The sequence below is a fragment of the Peromyscus californicus genome, unplaced genomic scaffold, assembly GCF_007827085.1.
Source record: "Peromyscus californicus insignis strain IS unplaced genomic scaffold, ASM782708v3 Scaffold_11__1_contigs__length_118956290, whole genome shotgun sequence".
Classification (NCBI taxonomy): Eukaryota; Metazoa; Chordata; class Mammalia; order Rodentia; family Cricetidae; genus Peromyscus; species Peromyscus californicus.
Window position 1 is genome coordinate 49,677,916 of NW_026294402.1, and position 19,161 is coordinate 49,697,076.

General features: G+C 41.3%; 1 protein-coding gene across 1 annotated transcript in view; it reads right to left on the bottom strand.

Annotated features, from left to right (window-relative positions):
• Nucleotides 1-19,161, bottom strand: part of Nrg4 (neuregulin 4) — a 73,132-nt gene that overhangs the window by 51,290 nt on the left and 2,681 nt on the right. The window lies entirely within an intron of this gene.

Genomic DNA, 19,161 nt, shown 5'->3' on the forward strand with positions numbered 1-19,161 from the left:
CCAACATCAAATTAAATGGAGAGAAACTCAAAGCAATCCCACTAAAATCAGGAACGAGGCAAGGCTGTCCGCTCTCCCCATACTTATTCAATATAGTGCTTGAAGTTCTAGCCAGAGCAATAAGACAACATAAGGAGATTAAGGGGATACAAATTGGAAAGGAAGAAGTCAAGCTTTCCCTATTTGCAGATGACATGATACTATACTTGAGTGACCCCTAAGATTCCACCAAGGAACTGATACAGCTTATAAACACCTTCAGCAACATAGCAGGATACAAGATCAACTAAAAAAATCAGTAGCCCTCCTATATGCAATGGACAAAGAAGCGGAGAAAGAAATCAGAGATACATCACCCTTTACTATAGCCACAAATGACATAAAATACCTTGGGGTAACACTAACCAAGCAAGTGAAGGACCTATATGACAAGTCCCTGAAAAAAGAAATTGAAGAAGATGTCAGAAAATGGAAAGATCTCCCATGCTCATGGATAGGCAGGACTAACATAGTAAAAATGGCAATCTTACCAAAAGCAATCTACAGATTCAATGCAATCCCCATCAAAATACCAACACAATTCTTCATAGACCTGGAAAGAATAATACTCAACTTCATATGGAAAAACAAAAAACCCAGGAGAGACAATCAATCAATGGGACCTCTTGACACTGAGAAGCTTTTATAGAGCAAAGGATACGGTCAACAAGGCAAAGCAACAGCCTACAGAATGGGAAAAGGTCTTCACCAACCCCACATCTGACAGAGAACTGATATCCAGAATAGACATCAAAATGCCCAACAGTCCAATTAAGAAATGGGCTATAGAACTAAACAGAATTCTCAACAGAGGAAACTCAAATGGCTGAAAGACATTTAAGGAATTGCTCAACATCCCTAATCATCAGGGAAATGCAAATCAAAACAACTCTGAGATACCACCTTATGCCTGTCAGAATGGCTACGATCAAAAACACTGAAGACACCTTATCCTGGAGAGGATGTGGAGCTAGGGGAACTCTCCTCCACTGCTGGTGGGAATGCAAACTTGTACAACCACTTTGGAAATCAATATGGTGCTTTCTTAGAAAATTGGGAATCAATCTCCCCCAAGATCCAGCTATACCACTCTTGGGCATATACCCAAGGAATGCTCAATCATACCACAAGAGCACTTGCTCAGCTATGTTCATATCAGCATTGTTTGTAATAGCCAGAACCTGGAAACAACCTAGATGCCCTTCAACTGAAGAATGGATAAACAAAATGTGGTACATATACACAATGGAATACTACTCAGCAGAGGACACAATGACATCATGAGGTTTGCAGGCAAATGGATGGATCTAGAAAAAATCATCCTGAGTGAGGTAACCCAGACTCAGAAAGACAAACATGGTATGTACTCACTCATAGGAGGATATTAGATGTGGAACAAGGATGACTGGACTGCTACTCACATCACCAGGGAGGCTACCTGGAAAACAGGACCCAAAGAAAGACACAGGGATCTCCCAATGACGGAGAAATGGAAGAGATCCACATGAACAGCCTGGACATGAGTGGGGGTAATGAAGGGCGAGGGTCAAGGGAAAGAGAGCTTGGGGGAGCAGGAGATCCCAGCTGGATCAACAACAGAGAGGGAGAACAAGGAATAGGAGACCATGGTAAATGAAGACCACATGAGAATAGGAAGAAGCAAAGTGCTAGAGAGGCCCACAGAAATCCACAAAGATACCCCCACAACAGACTGCTGGCAATGGTCAAGAGACAGCCCGAACTGACCTACTCTGGTGATGGGATGGCCAAACACCCTAATTGTCATGCTAGAAACCTCATCCAACTACTGAGGGATCTGGATGCAGAGATCCATGGCTAGGCCCTGGGTGGAGCTCTGGGAGTCCAATTAGTGAGAAAGAGGAGGGTTTATATGAGCGAGAATTGTTGAGACCAAGGTTGGATAAAGCACAGGGACAAATAGCCAAACGAATGGAAACACATGAACTATGAACCAATGGCTGAGGGGTCCCCACTGGATCAGGCCCTCTGAATGGGTGAGACAGTTGATTGGCTTGATCTGTTTGGGAGGCATCCAGGCAGTGGGACCGGGTCCTGTGCTCATTGCATGAGTTGGCTGTTTGAAACCTGGGGCCAATGCATGTCTCTTGGCTCGGCCTGGGAGGAGGGGACTGGATCTGCCTGGACTGAGTCTACCAGGTTGATCTCAGTCCTCGGGGGAGGCTTTGCCATGGAGGAGGTGGGAATAGGGGGTGGGCTGGGGGGAAGGCTGGGGGGCGGGATGGGGGAGACAAGGGAATCCGTGACTGATATGTAGAACTGAACTGTATTGCAAAAAAAAAAAAAAAATCCGCCGGGCGGTGGTGGCTCACGCCTTTAATCCCAGCACTCGGGAGGCAGAAGCAGGTGGATCTCTGTGAGTTCGAGGCCAGCCTGGACTGCCAAGTGAGTTCCAGGAAAGGCGCAAAGCTACACAGAGAAACCCTGTCTTGAAAAACCAAAAAACAAACAAACAAACAAACAAAAAAACCCAAAACATTAAATAAATAAATAAAAAACTTTCAGACATGAAAATTTCAGAAAAATTTCAAGGAAAAATATTGACATGGGGAAAAATTACTATTCTGATGCAAGGCCTTGAGAAGAGACAGGGGTTCAATCACAAGGTGGAGAAGCATGGGAGCCTCTGGTCTCGTTCTTAGGGTTTCTGTGAACATAAACATATCCTGGAAAAAAAAAGCCTTTTAAAAAATAAAGACTTTGCTTGAAGGGAAAGAAAGCAGAGGTAAGTTCTAATGTAATTCCCAGGTTTGATGACTTCTTAGGAATGTATCAGCATGGAGTTATCCCCAAGACAACAATTTATTACAGCAAAAATAGATAAAGTGCAGCTGCAAAGGAACTGGTCCAGAAGAGACCAGGGCGCATGTGCCTGGGTCCTCCCTAGTGCAGGCATGAGGGATGCCCAAGTCCTCCAGGCTCATGCGCCTAGGTCCTCCCTAGTGCAGGCATGAGGGAGACGCCCAGGTCCTCCAGTAATGATCTATGACATTTGTGAAGTTCTCTTTACCACAGAGGCTTTTCAGAGACTCAATGCCCAAGGTTTTTCCTGGGAGTAGGTCATGACGTCACCTCTGTCTCGCACACACTATCATCCCAGATTTGCAAAAGGAAAGCGGGTATGCAGCATAAACCGCATTGCTCGCAGTGGGGTACTTCCACATGTAGTTGGTAGGAACTGAGATACCATATCAAGCAATTCAACCGTGTCCACCAGAATTACCAATCTATATGTACCCTTCAGCCCAGCCAGCTTCTTGACACGTGTTTGCATCTGTAAAACAAAAGTTCCTCCACCGTGGCACTGTTTGCACAAAGCAACCTAACTAACGCTGTTCATGTTCATGCTGGCGCTCATGTAAGGAAACAGAGCGCACAGCCAGTCCTTTCCAATTACTGCAGACACACGGCCTGCTAGATGGGTTCACAGGTCAAAGAGCTTGCCACCAACCCGGTCAACGTGTGTTTGATCCCAGAGCCCACGCAGTGGAAGAAGAGAACTGACTCCCACAAGCTATCCTCCACAGGTGCACTGTGGTATGATGTCCTCACCTCCCACACACAAATAAAATAAACAAATGTCCAAAAACATCACATATATAACCAAATACAGTATATAAAACTTAATGATAAATAGCTATCAGCAGTTTAGATATTTGCTATAATATATACATTGCGTCCTTATAGACAGTGAGCTGTCTACTTGTGAAGTTTCCTATTAGGAAGTGAGCTGTGTGACTCTAGCAGTGGGATCACGCACGTGTGTTTCCACATCACGGGACTGCACAAGGAAGCTGTGTTGGATGACCTGTCTTGCATCACCTACATTTGCGTAAGTACGTTATCACGCTGGCCCAGTGACAGGATCGAGTAACACCTTTATCAGAACACATCTCATCGTTAAGTAACACAGGGCAGTGATAGGCATCGATTTATGCTAGAGGAGAAATCAGCTTTAAAACTGCTCACGTGGGAATAGAAAATAGACACATGACAGGAAGGGGTGAAACTGCACAGTGTACCTGTCACTACTGCTTGGATTTGTTGTAGCTCTGTGAATTTATCATCTTTTAAAAATGTCAACAGCTTCTGGAACCCACACTAAAGCAATGGTAGGAGGTAGTTATTAAAGAATAATCATGATAAAAGGAAACTGTGTCCTGAGACCTCTGCTCATTTCTCTGCCAGACACTGGTAGGATCTCTGGACAAACAAAACCGTTAGCTCTCCACGTTCTGTATGTCACAGTGGACATTAACTCTGAGTTAGGTACACCCTGCAAGATCCAAGGAAGCACCCAGTGATACCGCTTCTAATCTGAACAAACGTATCTGCAGGCTTCTGTGTGAACTTCTGGGAAAGATTCCTGGAGACAGTGGGAGTCGCTCTACAGATGTGAACCCACAGAGCCCGTGCAAGAGACTAGAAACATGACTTTATCCCGACAATACTACACAGAATCACGGAGAATTTTCTATATTAGAACAACACCACCTCTGCTTTGACTCAGATCAACACCAGGATGCTTGCTCCTTCACAGAGATGAAGGTCACCCTCTGACCTCAGTTTACCGCTGCCAAGGAACTGCTTTGAACAGTCTGGGTGCAAGACTGTTTGTGGAGATTATCTGCAACATCTCAGAATGCCAGCCAGCGAGTGGTGCACTGGGGGAAAGGTGCTTGCCACCAAGTCTTATGACCTAGTTTGATCCCAGGAACCTACACAATGGAAGGAGAGAACTGACTCCCACAAATTATCCTCGGATCTCCATAAGTGCTATGGTTCATGTACAGGGACACGTGTACACACACAAATTTAAATATAAGAAAAGTCTTGGAATACAAAATATTTTAATTCTGCTGACTTTTGGGCCATTGCTTCTTCATATATACATATATTTATATAATATAGAATATATGTAATATGATATATATAACACAATATGTATAAATATATGATATGTATAATATGATATAAATAGGATATATCACATATATATATATATACAAAAGTCTGTGGGACATTTTATTGATTACTGACTGGAGTGGGAGGGATCAGCCCACTGTGGATGGTGCTGCCTTAGGCGGAGGTCCTGGGTTGTACAAAAAGCTGACTGAACAAGCTAAGTCAATGAGTGGTGTTCCTCCACAGCCTTTGCTTCAGTTCCTGTCTCCAGAATTCTTTTCTGACTTCCCTTCAAGACTGTAACCTATGCGGCGAAATAAACCCTTTCCTTCTGAAGTTGCTTTTAGTCATGGTGCTTATCACAGCAACAGGTACCTAAGACAGAGAGCAAGTCTAGTCCAATTACACTATCAGGCAGAAGACATAGTCTCAGTGTCCACAGGATATCCACAGTAACATCACTCTGCTTTCATTATGGATGTTGGCAATTTTATCCATGTTTTCTTGGGTTCTGAAGCAGGAAGACTGACATGAATTTGAGGCCAGCCTGGGCTACATACTAAGTTTCAGGCCAGCCTAGGATACAATATATATTCTTGTCTCAAAAAATATTTTGCAGTAAGAGAACATATTCTGTGGCAAGGGTCAGAACACATGTTTTCTGTAAAAAGAAAGTGGCTATTTTAGCTGTGGCTCATAGTGACTGCAGCAGTACTCAAGGTTGTAGAAAAGCAAGTAGAAATGATATATAAATGAGCATGTCTGTGTTTACAGAAGTATTTGTAAACATTGAGGTTTGAATTTCATACAAATCAACTATGTCAGAAAATATTCTTTAAAGATAATTTCAAATGGAAAACCGTTATTAACTAATGTTCTATAAATATTGGTGATGGGAGAGCTTAGGTCCATGAGCTTGCTGATCTTTGTTCTGTAAAATTTCAATCACAAATTTCCTAAGGGATTTCTCAGCTCAGCCTAAGTTATATCTTGGCAACTGTATCATGAACATTTAATAGAATGTAAATTTTAAGTTCTGTCGGTAGCAATTCGGTCTAGTGGGTGGTTGTTAGCAGTTCTTGGGATAGTCCATCTATCATCAACAGAGAGAGGGGCATTGAGATCTCTAATTAGTGGATTTACCTATTTGCCTCACTGATTTTTCAAATATTTCATGCATTTTCAAATTCTGTTGCTAGTTTCATACATATTTATGATTATTACACCTTCCTAATGAACAGTTCTTTTCATTATAAAATATTCCTCTTTGTTAAAAAGTCTCTAGGAGTCAGAAGCCGTGAACACCTGCAGTAAAACACGTCCAGGCAGATAAGACACAGCATGGCACACATGACCTCATGGTGCCTGTGACTGCTGGCAGCAGACCTGCAGAAGGTTAAGCCAGGTAAAACCCCAGCACAGACTGGGGAGGGCCTCGTGTGGCTCCACCCCTAGCTGAGAAGCTATCTTTCAGTTCCTATTTATTCAGAAAGGGAGAGTTGTTTCTTCAGGGGTGTGATCCCTGAGAGGCTACCCCTGCTCCAGATGGTCCTCCACCCACGCACATGCAGGCAGCTCTAAGTGGACTCGGTGGGTCTTAAGTAAATAGCAGTGCAACATGAAGTTGGGAGGGGGAGGGGAAGGGGGTGGATTAGATCAAAACACTATATGCATATATAAAATCTCAAACAGTAAATAAATAAAATGACATTTTCTACTTCAAAAGAGTAAGATGCTCCTCTCACCTCAGGAGATACCTGCCTTGAGGTGCCTGTCATCTGATGCAGCCATCATCACTCCGTCCGTTACTGTGTCTTAGTAAAGTTGTTATCCCTCTCATCTCCCGACTCCCTTTCCCCATGATGTGTGCGTCACTGTCTGTTTAGTCCATTTACAGTTAACAAAGTTGATAGGTTGCTATTGGTCTAGCCTGGACTATTTCTCTTTGTACCTTCAGCTGCTCTATGTAGTTTCCTTTTTCCTCTTCTTGAATTAAATAGTTTGTAGAACTTCATTCTAACCTATCTGTGAACTTTCAGCTAACTCTGTATTATGTTCCTGAGGCTGCAATATTCATTCCTTTTAAAAATCTTTTTTTATAATTTATTTATTTTTATTTTATGTGCGTTGATATTTTGCCTGCATGTATGTCTGTGTGAGGGTGTTAGATACTGGAGTTCAGATAGGTGTGAGCTGCCATGTGGTGCTGGGAATTGAACCAGGGTCCTCTGGAAGAGCAGTCAGTGCTCTTAACCACTGAGTCATCTCTCCAGCCCCTGCAACATGCATTCTTAGCTTGTCATAACATCTTCCCACCCTGCTTTGTCATCGATACCTGCTCCTATGTGCTCCATAGTCATGGGCCATGCCTCTGCATGGTATGTTCCACAATACATTTTTGGTTTAAATAGTTGTATATATCTTACCTAGGTTGAAACTTAAGAGAAAGTCTGATATGTATTGTGTTAGTCAGGGTTCTCTAGAGTCACAGAACTTATGTAATGTGTGTCTCTATCTATCTATCTATCTATCTATCTATCTATCTATCTATCTATCTATCTATCTATCCATCCATCCATCCATCCATCCATCCATCCATCCATCCATCCATCCATCCATCCATCTATCTATGAATTTATTGGAATGACTTACAGGCTGCAGTCTAACAATGGCTGACTGTGAATGGAAAGTCCAAGAATCTAGTAGCTTCTCGGTCCCACATGGCTGGGTGTCTCAGCTGGTCTGTTGGGATTCCGAAGAAGGAATGGATGTGCTGAAGAGGCGAAGGCAAGCAGGCAAAGAACAAACCTTTCCTTCTCCCATTGCCCTTACATAGGTTTCCAGCAGAAGGTGGGGCCTAGATTAAAGGCGTGTCTTCCAGCCTCAAGATCTGTATCAAAGGTGTGTTGTCTTCTTGCCTCAAAATCTGGATCACAAGTATGCCCTCCATTTCAGATACAGTCATGTTGACAATGAAGAACAGCTGTCACATGTATGTACATTTTCACTCTTTTTTAAGTGCTCTTCATGCCCTTCCGTAGACTCAGGCACTGGTTTCCCTCAGTCTGGAGAGTTTTACATCTCTTCTAATGCATGCTTACTGGCAAAGAATGATCTTCTGTTTCATATATCTCAAAATATCTTTACATTGCCTTCATTTTAACAGCTTTGTTAAGACATATGACATAATTTACTCATGCGACGTATATGGTTCAATGATTTTAGTATATTCACAGAGTTGTTATCCCACAATCTAATTTTAGGATGTTTTAATCCTGTTTAAAAGTAACACTAATCCATGAGCAATTAACCCAAATTTCCTACCTCACTGCTAGTCTAATTTTTCCTTTATACAACTGTCTCTGCAAGATGTCTGCCATCAAGCTCCAGATGTTTTACCCAGTGTTACCAGGGCTTATTATGGGCAAAAGGCCATTAGAAAGTGGGAAAATTCACATGGTGACGGTCCCCTTTCCAAATACCTCTTCCTTTTCCATGTCTGCCTACTCACATGGTGACGGTCCCCTTTCCAAATGCCTCTTCCTTTTCCGTGTCTGCCTACTCCCAGTCATGTTCTGGTGCCCTTGCCACAGCACGGTTAGATTTGCACAGAATCCACCATGTTTATCTGAAGGTGGCAATGACCCAAGCCTTTTCTACAGAACAGGTTTAAACCAGAACTTGTTCTGAAAATGATGAAGCATGGCACTCTCTAAGGATGATGTAGAGTGATTTGCTAGCCACACAAATAGTATTCCTGAACAGCAAGACTTAGAGAAATGTGTAAAGAATAAGTCATACAATAATAAATATGTCTTCTACTTTGACCATATTCAGATTGACTGTTGAGTATAAGCAGCAAATTGATATGGCGTACAATACTTAGAACTGAAGGAAATAAGATTATTTAATTCAAAATTAATGAATCAGAGCTGAACAAAGTAAAGTTCCTTTAAATCATGGAGACTGTCTTAATATACATTAGCATATATAAAGAAGGAGCTGTCTGCCTAGAGAAAGTGTTGATTGGCAAAGAAACCCAGGTACAGGAGGACAGAGACAAATATCAGTAATGTGTATTTAAGCACTATCCAAGTTCTGGCCAGAAGACACGATGCAATTACAGCCCAATTCAAGATTTTTTTTCCCTCTCTCGGAAGTAAATGCATCAGGGAAGTTATACATTCAAATTAGATCACTTTCTTGTATTTTTTTTAAATCAATAATGCTCTAAATGAAATAATGTTCTGGTCACAAACTTGGCTTCTTATCTGTGTGAGTCCATGGGGAGAGAAAATGCCTGGCTCTCGTTAACTCAAATCTATGTTGGTTACATCCATTATAAACCAATAAGTTAACATGCTCATTTTAGACGAGGGTTTCTGTAAGCCTAGTCAGTGTATGTCTGATCATGATGAGATCCACTACAGTGTAGAAATCCAAGCTGTCACAGCATCATGGCCACACAGTCCTCGTCACAGTACTCTACAATGCTATTAGTTCCCTAGACATACTAATATTAACTGCATTGAGTAGTGAAATTTTTGTTTTAACTACAAGCTCATTTTTCATATTGTTAAACAAATAAGCTTTGGGTTTTTTGTTTGCTTGGCTGTTTGTTTTGAGACAGGGTCTTACTATGTAGTGCTGGCTGTCCTGGAACCTATATGTAGACCAGGCTGGCCTTGAACTCAGAGATCCACCTGCCCCTGCCTCCTGAGTGCTGAGAATAAAGGCGTGCATCACTACACACAGCTAAGCTTTGTTTTATAACCTACCACGTACGCTTAACTACAGAAGACAAAGAAGAATAAAGACAGAATTTGGGAAAAGAGTTCACTGAGAAGTTGGGGAAATTAAGTTAGTTTAGAGAACTAGATAGTCTCTCATACAAGTCTCCCTAGATGTAGCAAAAAAAGAAATTCACTCACAAAACTGGAAAATGTGCCAAATTACTTCCCAACAAATTATTGTTAAAGTGACTAATTATTATTTAGATCATTTATCTACATAATAACAGCACTGGATGTCAGTATGTTTATTATTATTATTATTATTATTATTATTATTATATCTACTTATAGTCTTGTGGGAATCAGATGAAATAGTTATAACAGAATATGAAAGTAAACAGAGTCTAATTCAAAACTCAAAAAATTTCCAATGAAGTGCATTATGGGAACTGCATAATGAGGATCCATAAATACCAGTATTGCACACTTCCATCTGATCACCAGGATTACTGCTATGTTTGGACTTTCATTTCACACATATTGGTTGAGATAATTTGTAAAAAGGATGAGGTAGGTGTAAAGCAGGACGCTATCTGTCAGGAGTCCTGAGGCTGTCCCTTCCCCCGACAGACACTCTCTCAATTTCATACTCTATTAGACTAAAAAAAAGTTTGAGTTGTTCTGAAGAGCTGGTTTGTCCATGGGAGAAGGAAACTGTGAGCTAAATGAGAGTGAAAGCAGTTTAGTAACATCCTTATACCAAATCACAAATACATTTGATGATGTAAATGTATCCACTAGTTTCCCTGGTGGAAACCAAGATGACTTAAATTTTTTGCTACCATTTCAACTTCATGGAAAATTTAAAACCATAAAACATCACAAGGTATTTGTGATGACTATCCTTATTGTCAACTTGACTAGATTTATAATCACCATGGAAACACACCTCCAGGTGTATCTACGAGGGTGTTTCCAGAAAGGTTTGACTGAAGGGGGAAATGTGGGCTGCGGTCACAGACTCAATAAAAAGGAGAAATTGAACATCAACATTAATTTCTGTTTCCCAAGGGAGTATGTAATGTGATCAGCTGCCTCATGCTCCCACAAACTAGAAGCCAAAATAAGCCCTTCCTCCCTGTCACAGTTAGCTTCAGCTGTCAACTTGATACAAGCCAGCGTCACTTGGGAAGAGGAAGGCTCATCTGAGGAAAGGCCTCCGTCAAATGAGTTTGTGTGAATTTCATGGGAGGCATCTTCTCCACCGCTAATTGCTGTGGGAAGGCCCAGCCCACTGTCAACAGTGCTGTCCCTAGGCAGGTAGGTCTGGATTATACAAGCAAGGCAGCTGAGCAGGCCAGAGGAAGTGAATCACTAAGTGGTGGTCCCCCAGGGTCTCTGTTTGGTTCCTGCCTTGAGCTCCTGCCCCAGCTTCCATGTAGTATGGACCATGATTGGACCAGTGTGAATCAAACTAACTCTTTCCTCCGAGAGTTGCTTTTGGTAATGGTGTTCATCACAGCAGCAGCAAAGCAGTGCACTCCCTCAAGTCGCTTCCTGTTGCCTTGAAGGCAAACTCAAATACTAGTAGGTTAATGCAGCAAATCTTTACCCATTCACCATAGCCTAATGCCCAATGCTAACCTGGCTATCTTCTCGACCTCCTGGTTCTGCTTCCTGGAAAACATGGCTCTCGGGTCACTGGGATAAGCACGAGCTGGGGTGTTTCAGGAGATAGCTTTAAAAGTCAGACTTGCCAGAGGCTGGCATCTCTTTTGTTGATATCCAATGTGAGGATCTGTCCCATGGACCCAACCTAACTGCAAGCAAGACTAAGAAATGGAGAGGAGCAGAGGAGTCTACACTGGACACTAAGAGCCTCTGCTACAGAATGTAGAACGGAAAATGGTAAGTTCTACCTTGAGAGAATCCTTCATGTATATATCCCATATATCCCTCATAAAGGATAGGACGCTTGGGTGAGTTTCAGAGCACACTATTAATTTTGACTCTTTATGATGGGAACTCAACAACTGCCAGAAACTTTACAAACAATAGACCTCAACAAAGTAATAGGGTGTTCATTCCAAAGGCAATCTTACTCAATAACTATTCCACACCTGTTCTTTATGGATTAAAAAACCCAAAATGGATAAAGACATATTCTTCTATGGAACTGATATCTTACCTGAGGGAATCAGAAAGTGAAGAATAAGTCAACATTACATACCTAGTGTATCAGTAGATGGAGAGAGGTGTGGACTAAGAGTGGGAATAGAAAAGTGGGTATCAGCTTCCGCAGAGAGGTGATTAGCAATATGAAGGAAGTAAGGGGGCTGTCCTTGAGGAAATCCTAGAGAAAGCGCTCAGCACAGGAGGAAGGGATGGGCAGCACCTGAACTCAGAGCCCTCCCAGCGCAGGGAACAGCATGGAGGCTGCTGCCCTGCTCAAGAGCTGGGTAAGCAGTCCAGAGCAAGAGCAGAGGCCAGACCAGGGCAGGAGGCTGTGTCCTGAGGGCCTTGGAGGCCATTCATTGCCTTTTATCTGAGTGAGCAAGACCCAGGGGGTCCTGAGCATAGAAATAATTGACTTTTTAAATTCATAGAGAAAACTGATTTTAATAATAAAACATAAACTGTATGGAATAAACTCCCTTCAGGAATGTTCAAAATTTATATCATGCGGAGGACATTCCTGAAGTACATGAGAGTGAGAGAAACAGAGACAGAGACAGAGAGAGACACAGAAACAGAGAGAGAGAGAGAGAGTCTTTGAACAAACGGAAATATATTTCTCTACCTTGGGCAAGAAGCTCCAGCATTATAAACAAAGAAATGTTTCTTAAGTAAACTTAATGCAGTTAAAATGAAACCCAAGAAACATATTCTTTTTCTCCTGAATGAATAAATGAATTTCTCTATGGGAAAATAAAAAAGCAAGGACATCTAAGGGCAGGGCACAAAGACTAGACCCATTGCATATTAACTCACTATAAAACTTCAGCAGTTAGGGGGGACTGTTACCGGCACAGAGATGGAGCAGAGCTGCAGGCCCCTGTCCTTGTGAGGCCCACATGCTAACAGGAACTGTGACAGCCAGAGCAGCAATGCTGGGACAGAGTTGCTTGTGCTTTCAATCTGTTTCCTCCAAAAATTCGTGTTCAAACTTACTTCCCACTGTGTGCTATTACAAGATGCATCTGCGCTTTATACCCGGGAGCAAGCTAGCGTAGGCCCTGGAGAGGGCACCAAGAACCAGTTCTTTGATCTTGGATCTCTAGAACTGAGAGGAATCCATTGCTACTGTTTATTCAATCTCAGATACCTTGTGAGCAGCACAAACACACTAAGCAAACATTTTAAAGAATATAAATTTAGATCTGTATCCACATAATACACAAAACCCAAATATTTAAAGAGGAGAAAGTTGCCTAGCGCAAACATGGGCAAATTCCTTATAACTTTAGACCAAGAAGGATGGTCCTTAGTATGACTGAAACTCTAAGAACTTTAAGAAATAACAGAATTTGACTTCAATAAAACAAAACAACCATATGGAAAAATATATAGGTTAAGTTAAAAAGGAAAAATAAACTATGATTTTCTACAACTGATATCGTAGTAAAAAAAATCCAAACTTATAATGGAAATTCTAAAGGGAAAGGAATAAAAATTTTAGTTATTAAACAAATACAGTATAAAATATATATATATATATATTTTGGTTTTTCGAGACAGGGTTTCTCTGTGTAGCTTTGCGCCTTTCCTGGAACTCACTTGGTAGCCCAGGCTGGCCTCAAACTCACAAAGATCCTCCTGGTTCTGCCTCCCGAGTGCTGGGATTAAAGGCGTGCGCCACCACCGCCCGGCTTTTTTTTTTTTTTTTTTTAAGATTTATTTATTTATTATGTATACAGTATTCTGCCTACATGTAGGCTTGCAGGCCAGAAGAGGGCACCAGATCTCATTACGGATGGTTGTGAGCCACCATGTGGTTGCTGGGAATTGAACTCAGGACCTCTGGAAGAACAGCCAGTGCTCTTAACCTCTGAGCCATCTCTCCAGCCCCAGATATTTTAACTATACTTAGACAGTGACACAGTCACTCAACTTAGAATTAGGAGAATATAATTTGAAATGATCCTGAGGTGTTATGTTTTACTGATCAGTCTGGCAGAGTTCCAGAAGTTTGTCCTCTCTCTTTCAAAGGCATACATGGAAAAACTGGTACCCAAAGACCTTATTATTGGGAGTTCAACTAACTATCATATCAAAAGCCCCATGGAGAGCAAGTTGGTAACACATTAAAATCACCAGACAGCCATCTCACTTCCAGAAACATATTTTCCATGATAGGTGGATGGAAGCTATTGTTTAATAGGTACCGAGCTCGAGTGTCATAAGGTGAGCATGGAGATGGGTAGTGGTGGTGATGGCACAGTACTGAGTATATTTAATACACTGATGTATACATTTAAGTGGTTAAAATAATAAAATTTATATTATGTATATTTTGGTACAATAAAAACTTGAAAAAATACACCTAGACACCTAGGTATATATGTTAATGAAGTGTAAATCAAGATTACAGGTTAGAAAATCTGAGTAAAATTAAAAGTCAAAAGGGAAGTTGGAGCTAGGACTGAATGAAAACACGGCACAGCTTCCCACTTGTCGGGTGTGCATACATAGAGTTGTTAGGAAAGAACACAGATGCTAACTTAGGAAAGCGGGGTTTTAAATCAGTGATTCATTTTTTTTTTTTAACCTAAAAAAAGTAACGAAATAGGCCTAGTGGTGGTGGCACACACTTTTAATCCTAGTACTTGGGAGGCAGAGGTAGGCAGATCTGAGTTCAAGGCCAGCCTGGTCTACAAAGTGAGTTCTACAACAGCCAGGGCTATGAAGAAAAACCCTGTCTTGAAAAGACAAAATAAATAAGCACTTAAAAAATGAAAATTTAAATGCCATTTAAAATACCAGCCAAAAACTACTAAAATGCCTATTTTAAAAACAGGAGTAGCCGGGCGGTGGTGGCGCACGCCTTTAATCCCAGCACTCGGGAGGCAGAGCCAGGCGGATCTCTGTGAGTTCGAGGCCAGCCTGGTCTCCAAAGCGAGTACCAGGAAAGGCACAAAGCTACACAGAGAAACCCTGTCTCGAAAAACCAAAAAAAAAAAAACAAAAAAACAGGAGTATATGCAACAATATCACAATAAGACTATAAAACAGGTATTACTGAAGAAAACTTAATTAGAATATATAACATGTTCAGGGACCAGAAGTCTTCAACTTTATTAAGATGTCAATTTTCCTCATATATGATCTAGAGATTCAATCTCATTGAAAGTCTTATAGGCCTTTGTTCTTTTATGGAAGTTGAAAAGATGGTTCTAATGTGTATCTTTGGCACAATGGTAAACCAGATGAAGTAGCCCACATAGAGCTGTAGCCTTGCTGCAAAGAATCCCAGTCACCAAGTAGTCAACCTATTGTTGCTGTTGTTTCCAACTCCCTGCCAGAGGCACGTGTAGATCTTCTCTGAAGGAATGTCACACCAAAGACCTTAAATGACCTCGATAGTTTTCACATATAATGTCTAACATAGAATAAAGAAATGACCAGGCATGGGGGCGCATGCCTTTAATCCCAGCACTTGGGAGGCAGAAGCAGGTGGATCTCTGTGAATTCAAGGTCAGCCTGGTTTACATAGTGAGCCCCTGTCTAAACTAAATACATAAATAAAATGGTTATCTGAGTGCTCAGGTGACCTGATCAAAACTGAGTACATCTATACAGAACAACAACAGCAAGGCCATCTTAAGATCCTTAGGGACTTTTAAGATACATTGATCAGTCAAAATGTTCTTGAAAAAGAACACTGGAGAACTCTAACTATAAAAGTACAATATTAAAATATAGTGACAGGGGCTGGCAGGATGGCTCGCTGGGTAAGGGTGTGTTCCACCAGGCAAGGTAGCCTGAGTTTGATTCCTGGATCCCACAGGGTGGAGAGAGCCAAGTCCTGCCAAGTTGCCCTCTGACCTCCATACATGCCATAGCATGCACACCTCCTCCCATATAAATCAAGACGAGTTAAAAAGTTCAATTGTGGCTGGGCGGTGGTGGCGCACGCCTTTAATCCCAGCACTCGGGAGGCAGAGCCAGGCGGATCTCTGTGAGTTCGAGGCCAGCCTGGACTACCAAGTGAGTTCCAGGAAAAGGCGCAAAGCTACACAGAGAAACCCTGTCTCGAAAAACCAAAAAAAAAAAAAAAAAAAAAAGTTCAATTGTGATAACAATGTAAATGCAGACTATGGACCCAACAGAGCAGAACTCCAGAGCCCAGAAACAAGCCCTCACACATGGTCAAGTCACCAAGACCATGCAAGGAAGGAAAGGCGGCCTTTCACCGCATGAAGCTAGACAAACCGCCCAGGTACATAAAAACAAAACAAACAACAAAACCAAAAAACTTCACTCATACCAAACACAAAAATTAATGTAAGATAGATCAAAGACCCAAACATAAGATGTAAACATTTCAGAAGGAAGCAAGGTGAAAGCTTCGGGGGTCTGGCAATGAATCCTCAGATATGGCAATCAAAGAAAAAAACACTAAGCGGTGACTTAATAAAAAATTAAAACTTAGCAGATGTCAGCCCTCACGCTAGTGACGCTGGTATGATGGAGCAAAGGCAGGAGCCCCTCTACCTGTTTAGACAGGCTGTAGAAGGCTTCACAGAGAGCAGGCAAAGCCATTTACCTCACGGACAGAGGAGAACAGCATCTCAGGCAGGGGAAGCAGCATGGAGGTAGGCTCAGCACACGTGTTGTACATCCTAATTAATACACATAGTTCAAGGTCCTAGAACTAAGGCAAGTACGAAGCTGGGCATGGCAACACCACATCCCTGGAGTCCCCGCCAGCCTGGGTTACATAAGAGTTCCAGGCCAGCCTGGGTTACATAAGAGTTCCAGGCCAGCCGGGGCCAGTGTGAGATCTTGCTACAAAACAAAACAAAACACACTGAAAAGATCAGAAGGCATCTTTAGAGCACAGTAGAAACCATAAGGGAAGATGGTTAAAAACTGATTTAAAAATTCAGTGATAAAACCAGAAAAGCAAAATTTGATTAACTCTTATTAAAAGAAAAACATTTTAGACATTAAAAACATCCAGAATATTTTTAAAGCTTGCTTTGTATATTTACAAATGCACCTAATAAAATTAGGTGAAAATTCTACTAGTCAAATACTCAAGGGACAACTGGCTTAGCCACTCTAATGTCAATGAAATAGGTGTGTGACAATAGAAAGCATTACTGGGGACAAAGAAGACAACTATCACACAGTGGTAAGAGGGATTTTTTACCAGAAAACAATCCATTATATATTTACATGGACTTAATAATGAGACTTCAAAATATTTTAAGCAAAAATTAGCAGAAACCACATTGAAGACTCAGAATCACAGAAGGAACTTTTGGCATAGCTCTTAAGTTATTGACAAACCAAACAGGTAAGAACACAGGAAGGATACCAGGGAAACAAAAAGCTTGGACTAATGGGCATATCCAACCCTGCACCCTTCACTTAGAATCCACACCCTCCTCTAGCACAGGTTGACCACTTCCAATTCTGTCCAAGAACCAGGCTTCAAAGCCAATCTTAACAAACACCAAAGATTTTTTGTTTTTTAAGACAGAGTCTCACATTGTCTCCCAGGCTGCCCATGAACTTGCCTCACTCCTACGGTCTCCAGCACCCTGGGTTATGAGAATAGACATGTGAGAACCATGCCCAAGAAACACTGAAGAATTAGTGTCAGTTACTCAATTAAAATGTTGGCTTAAAATTATGTAAAAGACTAACTAGATAAACTATATAAAGAAAACCAGAGTATGTTCTGAGAAAGCTCAATGAAGAAAAAAAGTACAGACAGGAGGGGAAAATGCCACTTACTGTATGCATGGAGAGATTGTATCAGATCTGTAAAGATATTCAGACATCACCTGCCATGGTGGTATTTCTTTTCTTTTTCTCCTTTCCTTTTTTTTCTATCCTAATTCATTTACCTATTTTACTAAAGAATACTGATCACTGATTCAGACATAAAATTATTTCTAAAACTTCACCATGGATACTGGATCATTCAGTCAATACAAGACATGTCTACAGGTGGTGAGATAGAATGGAGCTCTTTATATTCCAATAAGAGTGCTGAATATAGAGACGACCCAAAATATAAAGTGATAACTTTCACACATTTCTGTAGAAGTCCACAGGGAGAAGAAGTCAGCTCTGATTTGTGACAGGCTGAAGGATTAGGGAGAAAGTAGCCTTGAAATATGAGTAGGTTTTGAATGTGGCTACATAGCAACAAGAGGCAGAATTGTTGAAAATTCAAGGTAAGCAACATAATCAAGGTATATCTAACACAAACGGTGTTTCTAGACCAAGCACTGACCACGCATGAAGCGGAGGCCACAAAGGGAGGTTTGGTACCAAATTGTAAAAGGCTCTGAAGCTAAACAAAATGGTAAGCTGATGTGTAGGCGCAGGGTCTGTGGCTCAAGTTTTCTTGATTTATCTGGACAGTGATGTGAACAGGACTCCAGGAGTTAAGTTTTCAGACTGTTTCTGTTGGAAGCCTGGGGTCAGGAAGGTCTGAGCTAGTAGGCCAATAGTAAAAACAGACAGGACTGGAGAGATTAAGGAGGCAAGATTAAGGAGATTAAAGAAGCAAAGAAGAAATCTGAATTGACAACTGGCTGAACCAGAAATACCAGTCAGAAGACAGTCTGTGTGTCTTGATGTTAAGATGACTGGAATACAGGAAATAGTATCAAAGGGATGGAAATGAATGTATCACCCTCAGATATTGGTATTGCAATCTATAAATGAGAACTACATTAGAAATGTAGTCCTAAGGTCCTTGGAAAACAATTATTTTCTTATAAAATAATACATGATTTAAAATAAGTCTGTCTTTCAACTCCCCTGAACCTTCAGACACCCTATTCCTTGACTCTCAGTCTTCCTAGCCCTCCCATCTCATCCTGCCTGATCTCTCTTCCTCCAGGGTGTTGAACAACCTTGGTTACATGGTTCATTCCCTGCCAGACAGGACTAACCCCACTAACCTCTTATAGCTATACAACATGCTGGCCAGCCTTCAAAGTCTTCATTCTCTACCTGTCTCAAACTCAGAACATGGCATCGACTACTATTAATTGCTGTTCAAAATTGCAAATCAGGAAGAAACCAGCAACATTCTTAAATGTAGTATTTTACCAGAAAAACTGCCTGTTCTCATTCATTGAGGGTAACTTTTTGGAAATGTACTAAAAACACATTTATCTAAGTAAAAAAACTGCAGGCAACCAAGCTTCCCTCCGATTTTAATCAATCTCCAAATTCTGGTGTTCTTAGTACTGTCTTT